This window comes from Manis javanica, chromosome 4 (assembly GCF_040802235.1).
Source record: "Manis javanica isolate MJ-LG chromosome 4, MJ_LKY, whole genome shotgun sequence".
In the NCBI taxonomy this organism is placed as follows: Eukaryota; Metazoa; Chordata; class Mammalia; order Pholidota; family Manidae; genus Manis; species Manis javanica.
In genome coordinates, this window is record NC_133159.1 from 6,789,318 (window position 1) to 6,813,105 (window position 23,788).

Consider the following 23,788-nt stretch of genomic DNA (forward strand, 5'->3'; position numbering starts at 1 on the left):
CGCCTCCCGGACACCCCAGGCGACCCAGTGCCAGGCTCCCACAACCTCGGCTCCCCACCGCTGCCATGCTAAGGGATTCTGACCCAAACCCCCTGCTCACACCACACCAATCTCCTCTCACTCAGGCCCCACAGGCCTTGGGCTCGGAACAGCTGGCTCCTGTCCTCGGTAGCCACTCTTCCTGTGTCTATCTGAACGCTGGGATTAAGTAACCCACGCCTCACACCCTTGCGCAACCTCCCACGGCCCCACTCTGCTGGCCGCCCAGTCTTCGTTGCCCCTTCCTGCGGATGGAGAACAGACCCTGGAGTTGATGATTTCTAGGACTTTCAGATGGGAAGAGACTGTTAAGCTGGCTGAACTTGATTCTGAAGTGTCCAGATAAACCAGTGATGGGCTGAGTTGAGTGCCCCCAAAATTCATATGTTGAAGTCTAACCCCCATCACCTCAGAATGTGACCGTATTTGGATATAGGGTCTGTAAAGAGGTAATTAAAAGGGGGTCATTAAGGTGGGCTCTAATCCAATCTCCTTATAGAAAGGGGAAATTTGGGCAGATGGGTACAGAGAGAAGACATGTGGGGACACAGGAGAAGGTGGCCAGCCACCTACAAGCCAAGAGGGGCCTCAGAAGAAACCACTCTGCTGACCCCTTATCTTGAATTTCTAGCTTCCAGAACTGTGAGAAAACAAATTTTATTGTTCAAGCCACCCAGTCTGTGGTAATCTGTAAGAGCAGCCATAGCAGACTTAATACAATGCCCAAATGGATACTATTTGCAAACGACAAACTCCCTCCCTGAATTCTGATGAACCAGTTTCTCACTATGGCCAGAGGCTGCCCTGTGCACAGGACCTGGGCTCTCTATTTGCATGTCCCCCCTGGGCAGCCTGGGGTTCAGCTGCAGGGAGGGTCTGGTCCCACTCAGCCCCACTTGCCCCAATCTTCTGGATGAGTGGGTCCCACCTTTAGCAGGAGCACCTGCTCTGGGCCAGGCCCTCTTGGGAAGTGGGCACCAAGTCCCAAGCCTATGCCAGGTTACAGGTTTGATGTGGGATGACAGAAAGCAAGCAGAAGGTTGTTAAGCAGAAGTGGCTGCACAACATGTGAGGCCTGGTGCAAAATGATAATGTGGCAGAGCCCTTGCTCAGAAATCATTACTGATTTCAATTTGGTGACCGCTCAAATGCAGGCCCTGCTAAGTGCAGGGTCCTGTAAACGGGCACACCCAAGAAGCCAGTTCTGCTGTTAGGGAATGGCAGGGGAGCAAAGGTCAGAGTGCCCCAGGCACTGTGACGTCTCTGGGAGCCACTGCCTTATCACAAGAGCCTTCCCACATTTATGGCCAAGGTACACACACGTGCGTGACACAGAGACAGAGGAGAGAGAGAGGCTACTGTCATGTATAAAGATAACAGAATACAGACTATATATCTGCTCCAAAGACTGCTGGAATCAACAGCCACAAATACTTCAGTTTTATGCAAAGAGCTGAGCTGAAGCAAAGTCTGCCGTTTCTGTTTCCTAACTTACTACACAGAAACCTCTACAGGCGAATGTTATCTGAAAAGGACCATTTTTCCTTTTTTTTTTTTATTGAACTATTGTTGATATACAATCTTATGTTGGTTTCAAATATTACAACACAGTGGTTCAACAGTTACCCAGATAATTAAATCCTCACCTCTACTAGTGCAGTTAGTATCTGGAGAAGGACCAGTTTTCTTGTTTCTGTGTTTTTAGCATAGCTAAAAGCAAAGCCAGACAGGGAAAGAGATTGCTTGCAAATGATTTTACCTGCACTTGAATTAACAGACTAGTTAGATCATAATCCAAGAGTGTGGTCCCTTTAATTTGCAAGTGCAAGACCCTGAATCAGTTGGTGGGAGAAGGCAAACATTCTTTACTTCTGCCTAAAACTGGGAAAAATGCGAAGACTTCAGCTCAAAAGCAAAACCGAATGTTGCCTCAGTCAAAGCTCCCGGTAGGGATCTGAGCGCTGGTCTGTCACTGCAGCCGGCATTCCAGCCATTCCTTCAGCCCCACTTCAGCCCACGTCTGGCTCCACGGCCCGGGGAGCAGAGGGGAATTTGTGGCCAAGTGGGCACAGGCGTGGTCAATCCATGTGCATTAAAGGGGCCCACTCTGAAGCGAGCCCTCCGGTTCCCACAGGAATCTGCTTTGCTGGAGAGAGCCTGGCTGCCTGCGCTAGTTTCCGGCAGTAAGAAAGGACTGCCTTGGACTGGAGGAGGGCCTGCCAGCTGGAGTGTGTCAGGGCCAAGGTGAGACTCCAAATCCCAGAAGACATCTCCGAGAGGCCTTTGGAATTTCATCAAGTGTTTAGAATGGCAACAGGCTCCTCTCCCCTCCAGCGCTAGGAAGCATGACAGGCAACATGAGCATGAGGTCCAGGCAGGGGAGGTTCCCTGGGTGGGGCTGGAAGGGGGGCAGCGGGAGACATGTAGACACTGGGGGTCACCATAGGGGCTGTCCTTGGTCTGTGTCAAAAGTGCCAGTGGCCCCATCACCTCATGGACTCCGGAGGCTTGTCTTAGTCCACGGAGCCGGTGGTGTTTGGATTCACCTCTCAGACTTGGGAAATTCCTACAAGCACAGGATGGGAGAACAATGGAAACAAATCAGTGGGGCAGAGAACCTGAGTCTCCATGGCTCAATGTCAAAGCACAGACACCAATGGGAGACAAGCAAGGACCGAAGGCTGGCATAGGGGGCCGTGTCAAAGCACAGGGCCTGCTAATGGGCTACACGCCAGGCTCCCTGGAGGCCACGGGTATGTGTCTTGTGGTCCAAGATGTGGAGAAGCCAACGTGGCGTCTTCCCTCTCTGTCCTCTGGCTTGGGTGCTGTTCCTGTTGCCATGTAATCAAGCCAGTGTCGCTGTTCACTGGACCCAGAGTTGGTGTCTGCAGGCGGAGCTGTTGGTACCCAGAGAACTGGGTGCGCTGCTCCACTGAGGTCCCTTGGGGGAACCTTTCCCGCTGAGCTCCCTCAGGGGAATCTTTCTCATCAGCCACTGGAGCAGAAAACTCCACCGACTCTTCATTCCCTCCGACATCCTGGGCCTGACTTCAGCTGAAAAGAAACCTTCTCCCCAAGGCAGATGCATGGAATGCCCACCCAGGTACATTCTCCAAAGCTAATGACTGCATTTGAAATATGCCTCACGGCGGGAGAGAGAGTGTCCGTGTGTTCACACTCAAGCCCTCTGTAAAGCAGGTCCACAGGTTCCTGAGTCCACCCTAGGGCCGTCTCTTACGACAAGAGCCTGTGGTTAAGAGAACAGAGGCTCTGGCCAGTCTACTTGGGCTCAAAACCTGGGCCCCCTTTCTACCAACTGCATCCTTAGTTACTTCTGCTCTTGGTACTTCTGTGTTCTTCTCTGTAAGATGAGAATAACATGAGACTCTTGCTCGCAAGATAATACATTTCAAAGGCTTCAAACTGGGCTTCATACCTAATTGCTGATTATTGTTATTCCTATATAACGTGTTGCAGCCAGAAACGGCCCATGCCCCAGCCTGTGCGCCTTTCCACATCTGTGAGCCCAAGACCACGCTAGGGCCTCGAGCTTGCTTCCCGGCAGCCCTTACCCACCGACATGGCAGAGCAGAGCTTCCGACGCCCTGGTCCTGGCGTCCTGCACTGGCTGAGTCTCGCCCGTCTCTTCCCTTGGGCCCACCAACGTGCGGCACTTCTAGGGCAGTATACTTGCTGATTGCTTCCCCACTATTACTCACAACAACCAGCTAAGACACTGCCAAAGAAACACGCACAGCTGGCCCCGCCGATGACTCAGGGGGCAGGCCTGCCTGCCTCTCCCTGCGACCTGTGGATAGGAAGACATGGGGGAGGAAGACAGGATGGAGGAGAAAGCCGAGCCGGGCAACAGACTCCAACAGGGCTGGCCACGGCTCACTGACACAGAGGGAAAGACAAGTCAGTACTTCCCTGGAAGAGAAAGTTAGAAAATGACAGCAGTTTAAAACTTGCTTGCCTCCATGAAAAGGAAGCAAGGCCATAAACTACACTGGCCACCCCCCGCCCCATGCCCCCCGACCTTGGGCACCATTCAGAGGGTGCATTAGTCAGAGTTCTGCCAGAGAAACAGAAGCAGGAGATACAGGTTAAGGGACTCACCCCCATCAAGGAACTGGCTCGCCTGAGTGTGGGGCTCGCTCAGCAGGGCTGCAGCTGTAGGGCAGCCTGGTGGGCTGGGAAGTCTCAGGCAGGCGCTGACGCTGCAGTCCACAGGTGGAACTTCTTCCTTGGGAAAACCCCAGCTTTGCCCTGACGGCCTCTCAACTGATTGGATGAGGCCCACCCACGCAGAGGATAATGTTCACTTAAGCCAACGGATAGTGGATGTTCCGCCAAATGCCGTCACAGCTCCCCCTAGACTAGCATTGGGTTGGGTTACTGGCTCTTACAGCCCTGCCAGGCTGGCCTCTCAAACTCTCCACCACAGAGGCTGCTTGAACGTTTAGCTGCTGGCCACCAACGAACAGTTCCTCTACCGTGTGGGTGTGGGGACACGCAGAGGTAGTCCTGAGAGGGTCAGTATGACCTCTACTCCAGCAAGGAAGATCCCAAAAACCCGAGTTCCAGGCAAGGTTGTGCGGAGGAAAGCAGCTCATGAGCCAGCAGGGTCCCTCTGCCCGGGCAGAGAGAGCCCCTCCGAGGCCTTCCCACACACTCACCAGGACGTGGGGTGGAGAGCTCATCCTCTCCTGGCTACTAACTGTCCAGTGGGCATTTGCACTTACCTTAGTCCTCTGCCACCAAACAGGTGAACCTGAAATGCTCAGCCTAAAAAGCAAGCTAGACTAGACTTAAATTACGATGTTTTACTGTGGAAAAAAAGCCTCCAATATGTCCAATTTTGTCCCAAAGGAAGTCCCAGCAGAGCATGTTTATCAGGTTAGGAATCACCTGGGCGGTTGGTAAATGTGGATTCCCAGCTCCACACGGAGGTTCAGATCCGGCTGGGGGGAAGCAGCGTGCTGAGAATGAGTCACGGTTTTGCATCACACACTCCCCTGCCCTCCAGGCTTTGAAGGGAATCTGAGGATGTCTAACACCAGCCACCAGTGTCCTCCCAAATTTCACAATGATGTTGAAAGCTGGAGGGAGTTTTTCTAGTCTTGCATTGATCTCATCTAAAATACCTAACCTGGCAGCAGAAGGCGATGGAGGCTCAAAGGAACTCAAGACACCTGCCTAGATCTGCAGGTGACTTCTGTCCAGGGGTGGAGAGAACCCTGCCTTAACAGCGGCGGGTCTCAGGGATGAGGCCAAATAAAGACCAATTTGGATGTTCAGCCTCAAAAATTACCATCAGGTCTGTGTCTACTGGAGCCAGTTTTTTCCTAGTAGTGTAGCTACCACCCTCATTTCTCCCGAATTTCAGGGGCCACCTGCACCTGCCCTGGAGAAAAAACTCCAGCAAGTCTCTGGTAGGTGATGGTGCACAGCTGTCCCTCTGCTGATCCCACGGTGTCCTCGGGCAAGTGGTGGGTGCACCCGCTGGCTCCTGGGGGCTGCCAGGCAGAAGCCTGTTGTCTCTGCCTTTGCTAAGCGGGGAGACTTGGCCATCTAATGCCTGTTAATATTTAGGACGCCTTTATTTCCTCCTGTTCTCATCCTTATGGATGGCGCCTTGAGCAGCCACCTCTGGGAGGCAGCAGGTTCATGGAGGAAGAAAAGTCTAAATGCCTGACAACCACCAGCCTGGATGCTTATTGGTAAGAGGGCCCCCCTGGGAAGTGAAAGACTGAGCAGACATATGATTGTGTAAAACTTCCCTTGCATTAATAACTGAGTACAAAATACATGTATTTTAGGACCCACTGTTATTGTCTTACCCTAGTTGGAAATCTGAATAAATTTAAATTTCCTGATGTAGCAGATGTTGGTTCCCAACCCCCACCCTCTCTTCTGGGCTCACTGGCCCTGATGTGATTCAGGCAACTGCCCTCCCCTCCCTACTTACCCTCTTCCAAAATTCCTCCACAATAACCCCTCCCCTTGCCACTGACTGGTTGGGGCTGAGCATGAGGCATAATTCTGGCCAATGAGGTGTGTGGGAAAGTCAGCCAGGGGCTTTGGGAAAGGCTCCTCCCGCCTAACAGGAGACCCCGAGGAGGAGCCTGATGGGAAGGGTGCTGGCAGGAGACATGTGGGGTAAGTGGAGAAAGGCAGAGCAGAAACACCGATGGAACCTAACTCCTGTTCATCGCTGGGCCATCATGAAGATGCCTGACCTCTGGACTTACATTTTATAAAAATTTTAAGGCTCTGATAAAGTCATTTTGAGTAGCAGTTTTCTCTTACTTACAGAGGACGGAATCTCACTGATATATTGCATAATCTAAGCAATTTGGGTTACAAATTACCTTGGAATTAAAAAAAAAGGCAAACCATTTAATAAAAAACATCATCTCCATCACACAAAGTTCAACAGCAGAAACAGCTTCCCTGTCCTCTCCCTGCAAGGTCTGACGGACAAGTGCAGCTTTAGGCAGCCCTGTACCTGCTCTTAGCCTTTCGCTTCCCAGGGAGGCTCTTCCCAGTGGGCATCCGGGTGATGTCCCATAATGGTCCCAGGCAGGACAGAACAGCAAAGGCTCAAGGGGAGATGGTCAATACATTTTCAGTGACACCAAATGGGACAAAACCAGCCCTGGTTTCAGGTGGGGTGGGGGTGGGGGATCCTAGGTTTGCTCTTCAGACTCGAGCTCCTTCCCTTCCTATCCTCCTCGAGCCAGAAATCCCCCAAAAGACTGTCTAAGGGAACATTCCCCGCCTAAATACGGTGGGAGTGAGAATGCTGGAGGCTGGCTTTACAAGTCTAGTCTTAACAGGAGAGGTGATTTCAGAACTTCAAACCATTTCAAAATAGAATCCAGGCCAAGGGGCTGTAATATAAATTTGGGTTTCAGAAGAAGCCCAGCACCCCCCGAGGGTCTCTGAGTTGGGTTGAGGACACTGCCTGGACAAAGCCAAGCCCCTGCCCTGGAGTAAAGGCAAACAGCCCACCTGCCACGATGAAGCCTTTGCAGGCTTTCCATTTGCAGTCAGCAAACACATCTGACCGTTTCTGGACCGTGCCTTCCTAATTTGCCACTAAGCATCCAACTTGCCAGGCTCCGTAAGAAATTTACTCTTCAGAACAAAGGACTAGAAAACCAGAAATGCTTTGCTGATGCCAAGGCGAGATTTCCTACACATGAACCACAATGAATCCTCTCCAAATTCATGATTTTCCCTGCTGATGCCAAAGGTCTTTTTCTCACATTGGAAGTGTTCCCTGAGGTGGACAGTGAACTAAACTAGCAGAAAAAACAAAAAGGAGGATTACCTGTGGGCTGAGGAGGGACGGGGATCGGACCTTCGGCCAGGGCCCCGCAGCCGCAGGCTGCTCTGCCTGTCTGACCTGTCTGCTTGCTGCTGCCTTGGGCCTGGCATGGCCGCCAGGGGCTGGGCCCCCCGTGGGTGTGCATTCACCTGCGGAGAGGTGCGGGCACACAGGTCCCTCCCCTCTCTGCTCCCACCGCGCCGCCCCCAGCCAATCAGGCCTGGGAACATCCCTCCTGAGCTATCTGGATTCTAACCTAAAGCTGGGGCAGAGAAAGGACAAAAGGGAAGAGGAAGGAGGGAAGGGGAGAGAGGAAAAACCCAGCTCCCACACCCACCAGCAGACCCTGGTGATGGAGCCGGGTGGGACCCAGGGCCTGGGCAAGGCCGTCACGGTGATCGGCAGGGTCAAATTCCAGGGCAGCCCTTCCCCTCTGGGTGGCTATTTTAGGAAGGCAGCTTTCCTCCAGCAGTCGGGAGACTGGCTACTGCAGACACTGGAATCCGGAAGACTCAGAGCTCTGCCAGGCCCCAGCGCAGGTAGAGACAGGAGAACAGCCCCAGAAGCAAGGGGCAGGTTAACAGACACCCCGAAACTCCTCTCTGAGCACTCATAGGCCCACCCAGCCCCGCAATATAAGGACTGCCGAGCACCTGTGAGTACTGCCTGGTTTGTAGGAGGAGGTCCAGGCTTGATGTCTCAACCAGGGTGCTGACAGGCACAGCTGGAGGGGCTGATGGCATCAGGTTCAGCAACAACAGTCTATTTTCCCGACATCGGGATGAAGAGCCGTTAGCAGCCAAATCTAGCTTCTCTCCCTCTCCAATCTTTGGCCCCTGATGTCCATCAATAGTGAGCATGGTGGCTCACAACACAGGCTGAGGGTAAGGTCACAGGCAGTGGCCCAAGGCACCCCACCCACGTGTAGTCGCATGCTTTGGGGTCACCAGTTAAGCTGAGCAGAAACAGTAGTGCCCAAGAGGAGAGCTGTGGGCACCCTGAGATCTTTTGATAACTAGGGTTTTCAAGTACAAGGCAGACGTTGAGATATGTAGCTCCTACTAGGAAACCAGAATCCATCTCCTAAGGAGACAGAGAGGTAGGGAAAGGAGCCCAGGAGACGACCAGTGGTGTGGGATTCAGACAGATCTTAACCTTCCTCCTGCGCTACAGCCTGACTCACCAAAGGCAGAAGGGGAGGGTTGCCTGGACCAGGCGTGGCCTCCGACCTCAGGGCAACACTGTGCTTTGTGAAGTCCCATCGCAGAACGCAGAACCGGTAGCTCCCTCTGGGGCCCCAAGAGAGGCCAGCAAAGAGGCCTCCTCCTCCTCCTGGCTCTCAAACAGCAAGCCCTGCATCACAGGCCTCAGAAAACCCCCAAGCAACAGCCAACTTCAGACCGCCCTGGCCTCGGATCATCTGCTAGTCCCTGGGCTAAGACCCAAACTGATGGGAGAGAAATGCTTAGAGATCTCAGACAACGGTGCTTCAGATGTGTTCACAACAACAGCAGCAGCAGGAGCTCCCGGTGCCCTTAAATACTTCGGGGAAGCGTTTATCATGCAGAGCTGTACGAAAAGTGGGGGGCTTCTGCCTCCGATTCAGTAGACAAGAATCTTTGAAATTTACATACAGAGTCCCAGGATAAGTCATCCGGGATCCCCCAGGGCAGGAGGGCTGCCTGAGGTCAGAGCTGGGTGAGTCAACAAAACAAATGAGCCTGGTGAGGTCAGCTTTCTGGAAAAGGAACAAAGAAAACTGCACCCAAGCTCGAGGCAGCTTCCGATGCCAGAGCAGTGCTTCTGAGCCCTCGAACCCGGTGGTTCTCAGTGGGGGACAGGGGACGTCTGCCAATGTCTGGAGACACTTTTGGTTGCCACAACGGGGAGCTAGGGGTGCTGCTGGCATTTAGTGGGTAAAGGCCAGGATGCTGCTGAATATCCAGCAGTGCACAGGACAGTCCCACAGCAAGGAGTCACCCCACCACCAGTTCAATGGTACTAGGACTGAGAATGGCTTTAATACAATGAAAAATATTTTTCTTTCTTCTAAGTCCTGGGAAAATGGTCCCCTTTAGTCACTGGACGTGTCCCTCGGCCTGGTGGGGCCCTGGTGGGGACAACCTCCTACCTGTGGTGAGGCCAGGTGATCAAGGGGTTGGTATCTCTGGAGGAGCCTGGGGAACAGACCCCAGCTTGAGTAAGCTGCTGCTCCAGGCCTCCATTGGCCTCCGGCCAAGGGTTCCAAGCCCCAGAACCCACCCCTGCCGCTCAACTGTGAAGAGCTCCGAGTGACACTATGGAGAGAGAGTGATGACATTCCATCACAGCCTCGCCCAAGGCAGGTGCTTCTAGGTGTCAGTGACCTTCACCCACTTTGTCTCACCTGAATGAATAGGAGCCTGGCCCAGGAGGCAGTCTTTCTTCTCTCTGACCTGCCAGGCCAGTGAATCATACAGAGGCCACACATCCTAGAGCATGGAAGTTGGGAGAGGAGAGCCAGGTATAGGCAGGCATGGAGGGAAGCTGAGAGCTGGTCCAGCAACTCCACCCCAGGCCCCCAGAGCAAGCTGAGTGTGGGGGCTCCTGAGCAATAGACTCGAAGAGTCCCTCCTGCCTGGTGAGGCCCCAGGGCCCAGAGCGGAGCCAATGGCAGCAGCCTGTGGGGTCTGCCCTAGCTGCTGCCTGCAGATCCCTGCAACCGAAGAGACTAAGGCTCTAGAAATATAAGGAGCACAGCACATTCCTGCAGTTTTGTCTGGTTTGTCGTAAGGCTCAGCGAACAGTCAATAGAAACCACCCTAGAGCTAGGTGGACAGGAAGAACACATACCCAGGGCTGAGAGTGGCTGCCCTGGGAAGCTGGGCAGAGAGGCAGGCCAGAAATGAGTTTAACCAATTAACATCATCGACCTCTGGATTGCTTGACTTCTCATGAGCATTATTACTAATTTTATAATTTCAAAAGAACATTTTTAAAAAGCATGCAAGCAGAATATCTGGTTACCAGGCCCAGTTCCCGGTGAGTACACCTACCTGCTCAGGAAACTCTCCCCTGAAGTCTTGCACTGATCCCCGGGGTCAGACCACAAAAACCTGCCCCCAGTGAGACTCTGCAAAGGCCAGAGAGAAAGGGCAGAGGCACAGGGAAAGCCCCCTCACCAGCCCATCTCAGGAAACGAGAACAAGCCCACACTCTGGGCCAGGAACCCAAGGTGGGTGGGAAGCTGCAGTCTGACACCCCCATGGCCTCCTGCCCACCCACCCTGAGCAGGTGGCCGTCACCACCAATGGCGCCCTCAGACCCAGACAAGGTTCGGACCGTGAAGATCACGAAATGAGGAAAGTCATGCAAGGCTGAAACGTGCCTCACCACACACACACACACACACACACACACACACACACGCCATGGCACCTTGAAGCTTAGTGCCTTCTTCCACCCAGCCTGCTCTCAACTGGAACAGGCACAGCCACTTAACTGCCATGCTGACCATCATCACACCCCACTTCTGGACCCTCAGAACCCAAGATCTGGTTCCCACTTACTATCCTGCCTCAGCCTCAGGCTTGAGCTCAGCACTATTGCTACTATTACTTCTTGCTTCTCCCCACCACGAGAATTCTGGGTGCCCTCCGATGGATATTCCCACAGCCTGGTGCACAACTCACAACACGTGTGCCCAGGAGCTTTGGCCTTCCCTGGTTCCCATCCTGCAAGAGGGACCCAGACACCCAGAGACAGGGCTGAACTGGGTACGCAGGGGCTGACCCCACAGAACAACTCACATTTCAGACTTTCTCATGGGCATCCACTTTCTCTGAAGGAGACTGGGCAGGGGTGGCAGCAGAGGGGAGACCTCACTGAGATGGCGGGCCAGGGCCGTCCGCCCACAGACACGGGCTCCCCTGCCCCAGGGCCTTGTGGGCACTGTTCTCCCAAGCTGCCTTCCTGCGGGCCTTGCCAAGTAACCACAGCTTGCCCATCACACCTCGGTCAGCCCGCCCCAGGGTAGGCAAGCTCCCCCCAACCCCCACTGTGGGCTCCCAGTCCCACCGCAAGCCCCACCCTGTCCTGGTCGTCCTCCTTGCTACTCAGGGTGAACTTCCTGTTCGTATTCTCAGCGCCTGGCACAGCAGACGGACATGGCGGGAGCCAATTAAGGCCTGTGGAAAGAGCAAGGACAGGAGGGGAAAGCAGACAGACGGACCAGCCGGCCAGCCTGCGCTCAGAGAAGGAACCCCAGGCTCCCATCCTCGCTGGCTCCACAGCCTGGCTGAGCCGCAGGGCGGGCCGTCTGCGCCAAACACGCACAGCGCAGGTGAGGCAGCAGATGGGAAAGTGGTTTGAAAACTGTAAATGTCGGGAATTCCGCTTACGTTTTAGACTCACTTGAGCACGCCTAATTTCTAAGTTAACAGTGATTCAGACTTTTCATTAAGTTTATTTGTAAGGAGGGTGTTTGAAACCAGGGAACGCCATGCCCCACACCGTAAGTGTATGCAGGCAAACAGACCCTGCCTGGGACGTCCGGTTAGCCTCGTGCTGGTGCTCGGAGCAGACCTCAGGTGTCGGGAAGCCCCGCAAGTGCCCTCTGCAGGGCAGGGTCACACCTCACTCCACTTCACTTGTGCATCCCTGGCACGCAGCACGGTGTGGGGGGCCGGGACAGATACCTGGTTGCTCAGTGGATGAGTAACATAGCAGCAGCCATGACATCAGGAGGGGCCCCACTGTGCACCAGGCACAGTTCTAAGCCCTTCAGCTGCGTCACTCACTGTCATGGGCCAAGCAATGCCCCTCAAAGGGTGTCCACACCAAACCCCTGGAAACTGTGAATGTGACTGTATTTGCAGATGTATGTTTAAGGATCTTGAGATGAGATCACCCCACATTATCTGGGCGGGCTTTAAGTCCAATGACAAGAGTCCTTGTAAATTGAGGCAGAAGAGATTGAAGAAAAAGAAGAGGGGACAGACACACAGAGAAGGGCTGTGGAGACAGAGGCAGAGGTTGGAGAGAGGGGGCCACAAGTCCAAGGTGGCCCTGAGAAGCTGAGACAGGCCAGGAAGGATCTTCCCCAGAGCCTCCGGAGGCAGGGCACACCTGCTGGCTCCCAGACTTCTAGCCTCCAGAATTGTGAGTGAATTCATTGCTGTTGTTTTAAGCCACCAAGTTTGTGGCAATTTGTTACTGCAGCCACAGGACACTAACATACTCCTGGAGTCATCAATTAACTCATTAAACGACTGTGACGGTGGTGGGTGGGGTAGGAATGAGGTGCCTGAGCTGTCCCACGCTCCCTTCATCAGGACACACTGTTACCCTCAATACCCCCAATATTGTGTCTGTGAATACTCTCATTTTCTGTTAATCAACACTCCCCTTGGATAAACATAGTCACCCAACTTTACAGCTAGCCGAAGTTCAAAATCAAGTAAATGCCTGACTGATACTAAACAAAAACAATGAATCAAAGCAACGCTTTGTTTTCAAACTACACCCGCCCCCTTATTCTGATATCGGGGCAGGGACAGGCTTGCCCTTGATATCCACTTATTAACTTGTATCTTACACACAATGCTAACTTGATACAAGGATGGGGCTTTGTGCCCCCACAGTAACTTAGAAGCAGCAACTCAGTAGGGAGGAAAACAGATTCACAGACAAAACCAAAGAGAGGCAAGTGAGGGGCGGGAACGACAGAAAAGATAGAAATGCTATCATACACACCCAGCCCCAAAGAGCACCGGGCTTTGGGGCTGGGGCCTCCAGGCCATTGTTCCACACTACAGAGCACAGCCACAAACGTTCAAACTGATAATCTGGCTCAGCAGGAAAAGGTAAATTGTGTTTATTCTGTTTTAGGAAGCATACTGTTCCCTTTGTCTGCCTGTCCTCACAGTGAACTCCAGGGTGGTCCCCCCGCCGCCACGGGAGTCGGGCTGCCCGCGTTGTCCCAGGCAGGAGGGGGTCCCACCCTCACTTCTCTGTTAACTCTGCCCTGGATACGGAGGAGGGACGTGGCCAGCACAGCACTGGGCACACAACACAGGAGAATTTACCAAAGTGTGCCTGACATGCAAACACAACAATAAAGGAAGAAATAAAATGGGTGAATTTTCAAGTTTTGATTAAATGTCTGAATTCTTCACAGGGCTCCCCCTTCTCTCTCTCTCCACTGACTGCCTCAAGCTCCTGTGGCTTGGTTTTGCTTTTACAAAATTCCTGGGACCATTTAACCATGGAAACAGCCATGATGGTATTAACTCCCGGGAGGACAGGTATCTGCAACCTGGGGGGGATCAGGAAAAAAATGTAAGAAATGCTGCTGGTGTCCTGTTTAAGTTGTAAATTGCTGACATGACAAGAAAGTATGAGGATGAAAGATCCACGGGTAGAACTGGAAATGGTGGTGGCAAGACCCTAAGGTGGCCCCCCTGATGGCAGCCTCCTGGTGGCCACACCCTTGTGCATCTCCCCTGTGGGGCGTGGGTGAGTCCTGAGACTTACTTTTCACCCACAGAACAAGGCAAAGGTGGTGGGAAGTCACTCCCATGAGTGCAGTTGCAGAAGTGCCTCCACACCCACTTCCATTCCCGTGGGACCTTCCGGCACAGCCACCACAGCGGTGGCAGACTGAGTCACACTGCACGCTTCCAAGCCTGGGTTCTGCCATAACCACTCTCATGCCCAGTGCTGTAACCTGAGCCTCAGTGTCCCCACATATAAAATGCGGACAACAGCGGCCTCCACACAGTGCTGTTACAAAGATTAAGCAAGATTTGAAAAGTGCTTAGAACAGTGCCCCATACCCAGTAAGAGCTCAGTAAATGCCTGTTATTTATGCATTACTTACTTACCTTCTGCTGTCCTGAAGTCCACGAGGGCAGAGACGGTCTGTCCTGCCTGCTGTTGCACAGAGCCTTGAACTGGGGGGTGGACCAAGGAGTTCCTGTGAATGAATGAGCTGTCTCCCGTGATCACCCTGGCGACTCTGTGGAGTAGGCGGGGCAGCAATTATTCCAAGATAAGAAAATGGGTCAAGAAATGTTAACTTCTTGCCCAGTACCACCGAGGAAACAAGGGGAAATTCGATGACTAGTCACTCCCCATGTTCTTTATATTTCTCTTGTGCCTTAAATACAATTTCTAACAACGTTAATTTGACACATCTTCACAGATAAGCATAAGTGTTAGCCTCCAGGACAGTAATTAGGCTTAAGTGGAAACAATTCACATAAATGAACATAATTAGCACTATGTGTGTATAGTTGTCATTCGCATTTCCGGAAGCACTTGAGAGAAGGTGCGATGCTTTGGTGAAGGGAAGAGAATGAGACAGGCACGTGTTCGCTTTCTGTGCCTAAATTCAGTGTGGAACCACGCGGCTTATTAGTCAGCCCACGGGAACTGAAGTTTTAAAGTGTTTGTAGTTAAATGGCTTATGAGGGGGGAGGACAGTCCTCAGGGGGTGCCAAAGCGGGGTGCAGGCTCAGAACTGTGGAGCAGCAGGCAATGGATGTGATGCCTGGCAGGGAAGAGGCGCAAGGCAAGTTCTCCCTGGTCTGGAATGCCACTCTGGGCCTGGCCCGCCTTCTCCCCTGCTAAAGGGCCATCGTGGCACTCTTGAGGGTCACCCTACGTCCCTCATTTGGTTCTGTCCTGACCAGGGAGAGGATGACCAAGGCAGGGAGACAGCTTTGTGGCACCCAGGTGAGTAAATTCAGCACCAGCCCCTGAGCAGCTGTTCCTCTGAGGGTGGGAGGCAGGGGATTTGAATCTGCTTTGGGGTTTGGGGAGGTGGTTCTGAGAACCACTGGCTACCCTGTGGTGCTCCTGGAGGAGACACTGCAGCCGTGGTAGGTCACGTGGTCTAGGAATTCACACTAGCCTCACCCTATCACAGGTTAGGGGTTTCATAATAAAACGGGGTCACGGCGGCAGTAATCGTATCCACTTTCACTTCAAGTCCATTTTAATTAATTTTGTTGTGAGAGGACGTGACAGCCTCAGAATGCGATGAATGCCAGGATTAAGAATCAGTTCAATTTAAGTCAACCAACACCCCTCCCCCAATTCAGACACCCCTGTGCCCTACTATCAGGCCAGCTCTTTCTCCGGTGATGGACCCTCCCATTCCTCCACCCACTTTCCCGTCCACTGAGTGCTGAGACCCCACTTTCTCATAGGGAGCAGCGGTGCACCCAGCCTGTGGCTGATCTGGTAAGAGGAAGAGGCATCCTCCTTGCGCCAGGCAATGGGAACCAGGCATGAGCTGCAGGCTGGGGCTAGGTGAGGCCAGCAGGCTGGGAGAAGAGTCAGAGACCTTCTCAGGAACGGGCAAAGCAAGCTTCAAATGACAAGCAGTAAGAGGCCACTTGGTTCCACAGAGGTCAGGGTGGGGCCCCAGGGTGACTGATGGACCAAGGGCTCCATGTACGGAACTCCCCACAAGCACTGGAGTCAGTTACCACCTGCCCACAACCAGGGACGTGGGAGCAGGGTGGATTCTTTTTGCATCAACCTGAGGCATTTTACCCCATTCAAGTATCTGCAGTACTAGTTAACAACACCAACAAAAATGAAAGCATCAATTTTTAGGAAGGAGAAGTGAAGGATATTTGCAATGCAAAAATCAAACAAAAAACTCCAAACCCCTCTTTAGATTATATGGGTGACTTAGTGAAGGCATTACACATCTGTGAAAATAAGGCTCTTTACCACTGACAAGACCTAATAGCTGCACAGCAGGTCCATGGTTTACGTATATTATCGAATTTATTTTAAACTGTGACTCTATAAAGTAGGGCCTAACATAAGCCAAATTTTATACGTGAGGAACCAGAACCAGGAAGGGTCTGTCATATTTCCAGATTCACACAGCTATGGACAGGGATGGGCCTGGAAGGGAAGTTTTTGACTAAAAAGTCATATGCTTAGTGGACTCTTGGGGGCCCCAATGGGAACTGAGGTGACTTGTGAGTGGAGAAACATGACCCATACCCACAGCTGGACCCTGGCGTCCAGCAGCAACTACGTGGCATCTATAGCAGACCCAGAACAGGAAGAGAGGCCCCAAAGCTGGCCACCAAACGCTTTCATTCCTAAGGACTCTTTAGTCCTTAAGTCAAGACTTAAATCAGCCCCTGCCAGTCCTCCCTGACCACACACACCGACGCTCCTCAGACAGCCTAAAAGAAAAGGATGCCGATTTCCTGGGGTGGTGCAGACTGTATACTCTTCCTTAAGGTTTGGTATAAGCAGGTGTTTCTGTCCTCAGTCCTAACACAAAAGATTGCAGGCAACCCCTTCAGCCCAGGCCACAGGCACAAACAGCTGGGGGGTTTTGCATGGAATGGCACCCACATCACCACTAAGGAGGGGAGCCCCACGGGCTCCCTGCACCTCAATTTTCATCTATCAGAAATGATGCTCTGAATCCCCACACACTCCCTACCTCATCTACCCCTCCATCGAAGCATGCCACAAATATTTATCAAGCACCCGCCATATGCCAGGCGCTGTTTGCCACATCCCTGGTCCATGCTCTCTCTATTCTCCAAGATGACTAGTTTCTGCTCTTCCTCAAGCCCCCCACTACCCACACCCTGGGCAGTCTCACCCAACCTTGGGGCATGAGGTAGCATCTCTGTCAGAGACCCTCCACCCTGAGCTGTCTCCCACACTCCAGGCTCCAACACCCAACACCAGCTGCGCTTCAGTATCAACAGGCAACTCACTGCAGCCAAAACAGGATTCCGGACCCCTCACAAAGCCCTACAGCCACTTCTCTCCATCTCAAAACATGATTCACCCTTCTGTGCAAGTCACAGACTTTGGCGTCAGTCTTGTCTCCCGCATTTTTTGTCACATCTCCCCGTTTCCCCCATCCATCCAGCACACTCTGTCAGCTCGCCCTTCAAAACCTACTGCCCTATCCCCGTGTTACAGCCCTAGTGCAAGCCACTGGTTTGCTGGCCCAAGAAACAGCTACAGGGGGTCTCCCTGCTGCCCCCCCTTAGCTCCATCTATTCTTTACACAACAGCCTGAGTGATAGTTTTAAAACATAAGATCGTGACATTTGCAACTCAGAACCCTCCAAATGCACATGAAAAGATGCTCCACATGGCTAGTCATCAGAGAAATGCAAATTAAAACCACAATGAGATATCACCTCACACCAGTAAGGATCGCCACCATCCAAAAGACAAACAACAACAAATGTTGGCGAGGCTGTGGAGAAAGGGGAACTACACTGCTGGTGGGAATGTAAACTAGTTCAACCATTGTGGAAAGCAGTACGGAGGTTCCTCAAAAAACTAAAAATAGAAATACCATTTGACCCAGGAATTCCACTTCTAGGAATTTACCCTAAGAATGCAGTACTCCAGTTTGAAAAAAGACAGATGCACCCCTATGTTTATCGCTGCACTATTTACAATAGCCAAGATATGGAAGCAACCTAAGTGTCCATCAGTAGATGAATGGATAGAGAAGATGTGGTACATATATACAATGGAATATTACTCAGCCATAAGAAGAAAACAAATCCTACCATTTGCAACAACATGGATGGAGCTAGAGGGTATTATGCTCAGTGAAATAAGCCAGGCAGAGAAAGACAAGTACCAAATGATTTCACTCATATGTGGAGTGTAAGAACAAAGGAAAACTGAAGGAACAAAACAGCAGCAGAATCACAGAATCCAAGAATGGACTAACAGTTACCAAAGGGAAAGGGACTGAAGAGGATGGGTGGGAAGGGAGGGATAAGGGGTGGGAAGAAAGGGGGCATTATGATTAGCATGTATAATGGGGGCGGGGGGCACGGGGAGGGCTGTGCAACACAGAGAAGACAAGTAGTGATTCTACAGCATCTTACTACGCTGATGGACAGTGATTGTAATGGGGTTTGTGGGAGCGACTTGGTGAAGGGGGGAGCCTAGTAAACATAATGTTCTTCATGTAATTGTAGATTACTGATAACAAAATAAACAAACAAATAAACTCTCCAAATGCCTTTGCACATCACCCTTTGGATTTTATTCTGAGGCCTCAGGGCACACAAAGCCTTACACGGTCTGGTCCCTGCCCGACCTCACCTGCCACCACCCACCTCCAGCCTCACTGGCTTTCTTGAAAATTTCTCAAATACACCAAACATGGGACCGTAGCACTTGCTGCCTCTTCTGCCTGAAAAGCCCTCTTCTCACTTTATTCAGGTTTATCCTCAATGACTTAAACCCCCTCCCATTAAAAATAACAATCCCTCCCTGGCATCCTCCACCATTTAACACAAACCAACATTGTTTTAAACATTTATTTTTTGTTCCTTTATCACCTGCTTCCTCCATCAGAAGATCAGCGCCACAAAAGCCAAGAACGGCCTGTTGTGTTCACTGCTGTATTCCCAATGCTAAAGTAACACTGGCCCACAGCAAGGACTCAGTAATTCCGGCTGAATGAATGAATGAATGAATGAGTCTTGCCTAGTTACCTTCGTATCACATACGCCTGATCTCCTCTAACCTGACCTTGAGCAGCCTATGACTGGGGTTGCATTTTGTTTGTCCTTCCACCTTCCTACACCTCCTAGCCCAGGGCCAGTTAAACGGGCAGGCACAGGGCTGGGATGGCAGTCAGATTACAGGATCAGCGGGAAGTGCTGCCTGGTGTGCAGTGATGAGAAGGACCCACATACAAGTCTAGGCTTAGCTTTATTGAATTGTGATGTGCACCAAGGGCGTGGGGTGGGGAACAAAAGCACAGTCCCTGGGGCTGCCAAGCCTATTAACTGGGGATCCTTGAGGCTGCAGAAACAGTTGGGTTGGCAGGGCCGAGCAGGACTGTTCTGGCTAGTCTTCAGGTGTGGAAGGCTCAGGAGACAGGCCACTATCTACACAGCAGCAGGGGCCAATAGGGTACCCACTAATGCTGTCCCATCAGCCCCCTGCCTCTGGGTAGACCCTCAAGGGGAAATGCTGGCAAATACAGGAGCCTCCCCACCTGCTCAGCCCACCCATCCCGGCCATATGTGGCTCATGCTGGACACAGAAGCTCAGGGGAGCAGCCCTTTGTCCTGAAGGTCTCTCAGACCTGGGGGCACAGGCAGAAGTGGCCCCACATAATTTCCAATGGGCTGTTTTTGTCACCTGATGTGGCTCTTGGCATCTGCTAAAGGGTTCCACAGGCATATCCACGCAGCCCAGCCACTCCTTGCTGCCGGAAACCAGCGTGGACGTATCAGGAGGTGCAGCCCAGGGTCTTTCTGCACACCTATGCTATCTGTTGCCTGGTTCCCTGTGCCCCTGCAGGCACAGAAATAGTGAAGGTGCTGGCGCTCATTGCCTTACAGGTACCCAGCCACATAGCCACCACGATGGGGGAGGGGGCCTTGGCAGCAATGGCCCAGGAGATCCTGGCGCAGAGGGTGAACTGCCAGGAGCGCCCTCTGCATCCCCCCTGCAGCTCCTAGGCTGGGAGCGCTCCCTGCAAGCGGGCTGGTGTTCAGCCTGGGGAGAGGAAGGCCGACAACCCCTTCTCCTGTTTCTCTCTTTAAAACGCAAGTTGACAGACTGACCTCTTATACAACACAACTTTCGTAACGAAAGCACGTTTCACATCTCCTGAGATTTTTTGCAACTACTCTGGGCCCATCTCGATGCCCCCACTTACAGGCCACAGGGTATTTGCTCCCAGCCCAAGTGGTCGTTAGCGGCAGTAAAATCAGGGTCACATTTCCACTCCCTGACCAGTGAGCCCTTCTGCACCCACCATGCGGAGTGAGGGCGAAAGAATCAGCCGCACCAAACCCTGAAGAGAAACCGCAACCTTTCTCTCCAGAGATTAAGAAATCAAAGAGCATTTGTTGTATCTTGGAAAATTCTTCCCATGACTCCGAGGCCACCCCATTCAACAGGGCTTCCATTATTATTATTAAAGTCCGCAGTCTAGTTCCCGCCTTCTTCCCGAACTTCCACACGGGCTGAGAACACAAGCGTTTACCTGGGCTCAACCTTGGCCGGGGCGAGCAGGTCGCGCGGGCTCCCGGCCCCCGTCCGCCCGGGGCTTGCGGCAAGGCCGGCGCCCACCTCGAAATCGCCGCGGGCCTGAGCGGCCACCGAGACCAGCAGCCCGGCTCTCCGAACAAGCCCAGGCAAGCCCAGGCAGAGCCCGCTGCTGGGGCCTCCGTCCCGCGTGCGCCACCCGGCCGCGGGGTGGGAGACGCGTCGCTGCCGCCGGAGATCCGGGAGCGGGCTCGCCGCAGAGGGCCCGGGCGCCGGCGTCCCCCCTGGGGGGAAAGGCGGCGGGGACGGCGCCAGCCCGCGGGGTCACGTCGGGAACCCGGTGAGCGCGCGGCCCGGGCGGGGGCGCCTGCCGGAGTCGACGTCCCGGGCCCCACAGCCGCCGGGCCCCTCCTGGGGACGCCTCGCCCTGCAGGCGGGACTCAGCCCGGGCGGCGCAGGGGGCCTGTGAGAAGGCAGAGAGGCCCGGCGGGCGCTCACCGCGGTGCCCAGCCCGCGGGCGTCTCCCGGGGCCGGGGAAGAGGAAACTCACGACCCGGCCGCGGGGGAGGAGGCGTCCCAGCCCGGACCTGGAGTCTCCGCGGCACCGCCCGCCCGGAGAGACGGCAGGTTCCACGCAGCCCCGGATGCAAGGAGACGGGGAAGGACTTTCCAGCTCAGGAACCCGCACCCGGCCGCGGCCACAGCCCGCCGGCCTGGAGCCCCGCCCCACTCACCGCGCCCCCAAGTTCCGGCGCTGCGGGCCCCTGGGGTGCCTCGGTCCGGCAGGTCCCGGGGCGCAGGAGGCGGGCTGGGAGCACGGACGAGGCGCAGTGCTCGGGGGCCTGGTGTGCGGGGAGGCCGACCGCACGCTGGGCAGCGCTCTGCTCGGCCTTAAAGGTTCCCGGGGACGCAAACGCGGGCTCGGGGCCCGAGCGCGGAGCTGCAGGGTGGAGCGGGGGAGTCGGCAAGGTGCGCTCCTCCTGTTACTTCTCGCGATTTCACCCCTGCTCTGCCCGTGGAACAGGACGCCCTCTGAGTTGGTGGGGACGCACATGTATGGGCAGCCCCCAAGACCTCCCGGGTCTGCTGTGGGGATGGGGCTCCCCATCCACCACCCTGCCCTTCACCATCTCAGATCCCATTTAGTCCCATCTGGTTTGGACGTGGGGACCCTTGAAAGATAAGCTGTGCCAGGAACTGCTGTGCCCAGGTACTAAAGGACAAGGAGTTCCCAGAGGGCAAGGCGGGGGGAGGCTCTCTCTGCAAGAGTTTCTGCCCTAGAGTTGTGAGGGATAGAGATCGCTGCAACTCACTGCCAGCACAATTGCTGGACTCAGAGAGACGCACCCGATACCTGGCAGGTACCTGTGCTCTCCACACTGACGAAACGGAAGGGCACGAGGTCTCCTTGGCCTCAAGAGACAATGGCTCCCTAAAATGAGGATGGCGACATTAATCTTGCAATAGGAGAAAATAATCCTTGGGGGACCTTAGGGAAGCGGCTGCTGCCCAGGTGAGCGTTGGCATTTGGGCACGCTGAAAGGAGCAAGTGGAGGCTACATGTGAGCTGCCCCCATTTGACAGATGAGAATCCCGAGGCTCAAGGCATGAGTCTGGGTGGAGCCCATGTTTCCCACACTTTTCCAGGGATTCTAGAACAGCCCTAGAGAAGGAAGGAGCCAGTCAGTCGGTGAGAATGCCCAGGCGCTGCTGGATGGGTGCAGGTCAGGCTGACCTTTCTACCACCCCAGCAGTGTGGGAGAAGGGACAGTTCCCCCCACACCCTCATCCCAGGGAGGCCACGGCCACATGGGGTGGAGAAGGCTTTCACAGATCCTCAGAGACTCGTTTGTATTAAACGAGGCTCATGGCTCTGAGGCAGGGTGTGGCCATGGCGGCGAAAGGGGGGTTCTACCCCTGACTTGCTGTTTGACCTCGGTGAGAATACTAGTATCATCTAACTCCCAGTGTGCCAGACATCATGCTAAGCCCTTTCCCAGGCAATGTTATCCAACCTTCAAAACTGTCCTGTGAGATTGGTACTAATACTGCCCTGCTTATGGGTGAGGACATCGAGGACCAGAAAGATAAAACTTGGCCACTGTCTCAAAGAGGAGAGTGGGGTGGAACAAGGACCTAAGTGCCTGCCTTTCAGACCCCCAAGCCTCACTCCTTCAGCACCTGTCATCTTGCCTCAGTTTGGCACACTGCCTAGCCTACCAGCAGAGCGTGGTATCCTCACGTGTACAGACAGCATCCGGCTCATTCCAGAAGTACCGTGGAATGCATGCACGCCTGCGGGAATGAATGAAGCCCCGCCCCTCCGGGAATTCTAAGGAGCACCTAAAACCACCGCACCTGACTTGCTTCTCTGCTTCTCCCGTTCATCTGCGGAACCTGTGTGGGGCCAGGCCCCAAGCAAGCACCAGTTCTCTGCTCCTACTTGCGGACAGCCTGGGCACTTTCCTGTCTGAGAGCCTCTGCGCTCATCGGCCTTTCTTCTTCCTTTCCGTTCAGACCCACCAAAATGCCTCAGCCTGGGAAGCTAACAGGTGAAGGAATACACTTTGGAGACGCCAGACTCTGGCCACGAGAGAATTAAAACAAGCAGATTCTTACCCACGTTTCCATCCAGAGAGGCCAAACCGTATCCAGGCCTCATTTCTTTTCCTTTAAGCATTTTTGTGTGAGGTAAGATTGTTTTACAAAGGCCTCTCTATTTGCCAAAGTCCGTTTCACCTCCCGGCAGCCTCGCCAAGCAGGAGGATGCCGGCCGGGCTATATTTTCCCTAGACCCCACCCAGCACCCGGAAGCACCCCCCCCCCCACCTTACCAACAAGCAAAGGGGGCTTCGGGGTAATGTGGACAAGCTTTGGTTTATGCCCCTGGGTGGGTGGTGCCCCCATCCTCACAAACAGTATCAAACCGGTGCACCCTGGAGGCCTTCAGGCCTTAAATTTAACTACAGAGGCCCAGGGGGTCCTGCTCTCCAGTCGGCCTATGGATGGATCTTGTCTAAAAATGTGAATGAAAGAAAGAGTAACAATGTCCTGGGATCAGATTACGGTGATGGGTGCAGTTTTGTGGATGTGCTACAACCCCACTAGATTATAGTCTTAAATGGGGAGATTTATGGAATGTAAGTCATATATCTCAGCAGAAAATAAAGGAGCTGCCATTTTTCCTTACTGGCTAGAAATACATGGCAAGAACCTAGCACGTCATCAGAGAGCCCCAAGCACTCTTAATAAAGGCTCACTCCCCTGGTTAAGAAGACAAATCCAGGTTGTGGGTAACAGGAAGGTTGCGCGTCCATTCTCTGCCAGGGCCTGTTTCCGGGGCAGGTGGCCAAGGGGCCAGGGCATCTTGTCTCTTATGTGCCTGAAGGCAGGACTATAGGG

The 23,788-nt window shown here is 53.6% G+C and overlaps 2 long non-coding RNA genes across 11 annotated transcripts in view; one reads left to right on the forward strand and one right to left on the reverse strand.

The window, feature by feature from the left end:
• Positions 1–13,694, forward strand: part of LOC108398240 (uncharacterized) — a 24,115-nt gene extending 10,421 nt beyond the window's left edge. For 3 of the 7 annotated variants that reach the window (XR_012129964.1, XR_012129968.1, XR_012129969.1), the window contains exons 5-6: positions 2,174–2,283; positions 11,500–13,055. This is a non-coding gene — a long non-coding RNA (uncharacterized lncRNA). Of the gene's footprint in view, positions 1–2,173; positions 2,284–3,031; positions 3,158–11,499; positions 13,056–13,243 lie in introns of those variants that run through there. The other 4 variants (XR_012129966.1, XR_012129967.1, XR_012129965.1 and 1 more) reach the window with 4 other exon arrangements.
• Positions 1,561–7,898, reverse strand: LOC108398239 (uncharacterized). Of its 4 annotated transcripts, none has more exons than XR_012129962.1 (3): positions 7,379–7,898; positions 4,159–4,281; positions 1,561–3,847 (listed from the first exon to the last, which is right to left on the reverse strand). It is a non-coding gene; the product is annotated as an uncharacterized lncRNA (long non-coding RNA). The 4 variants fall into 4 exon arrangements; XR_012129961.1 differs by having other exon boundaries at positions 4,159–4,285; XR_012129963.1 differs by lacking the exon at positions 7,379–7,898 and adding an exon at positions 4,785–7,370 and having other exon boundaries at positions 4,159–4,285.
• Positions 13,695–23,788: the final 10,094 nt, after the last annotated feature.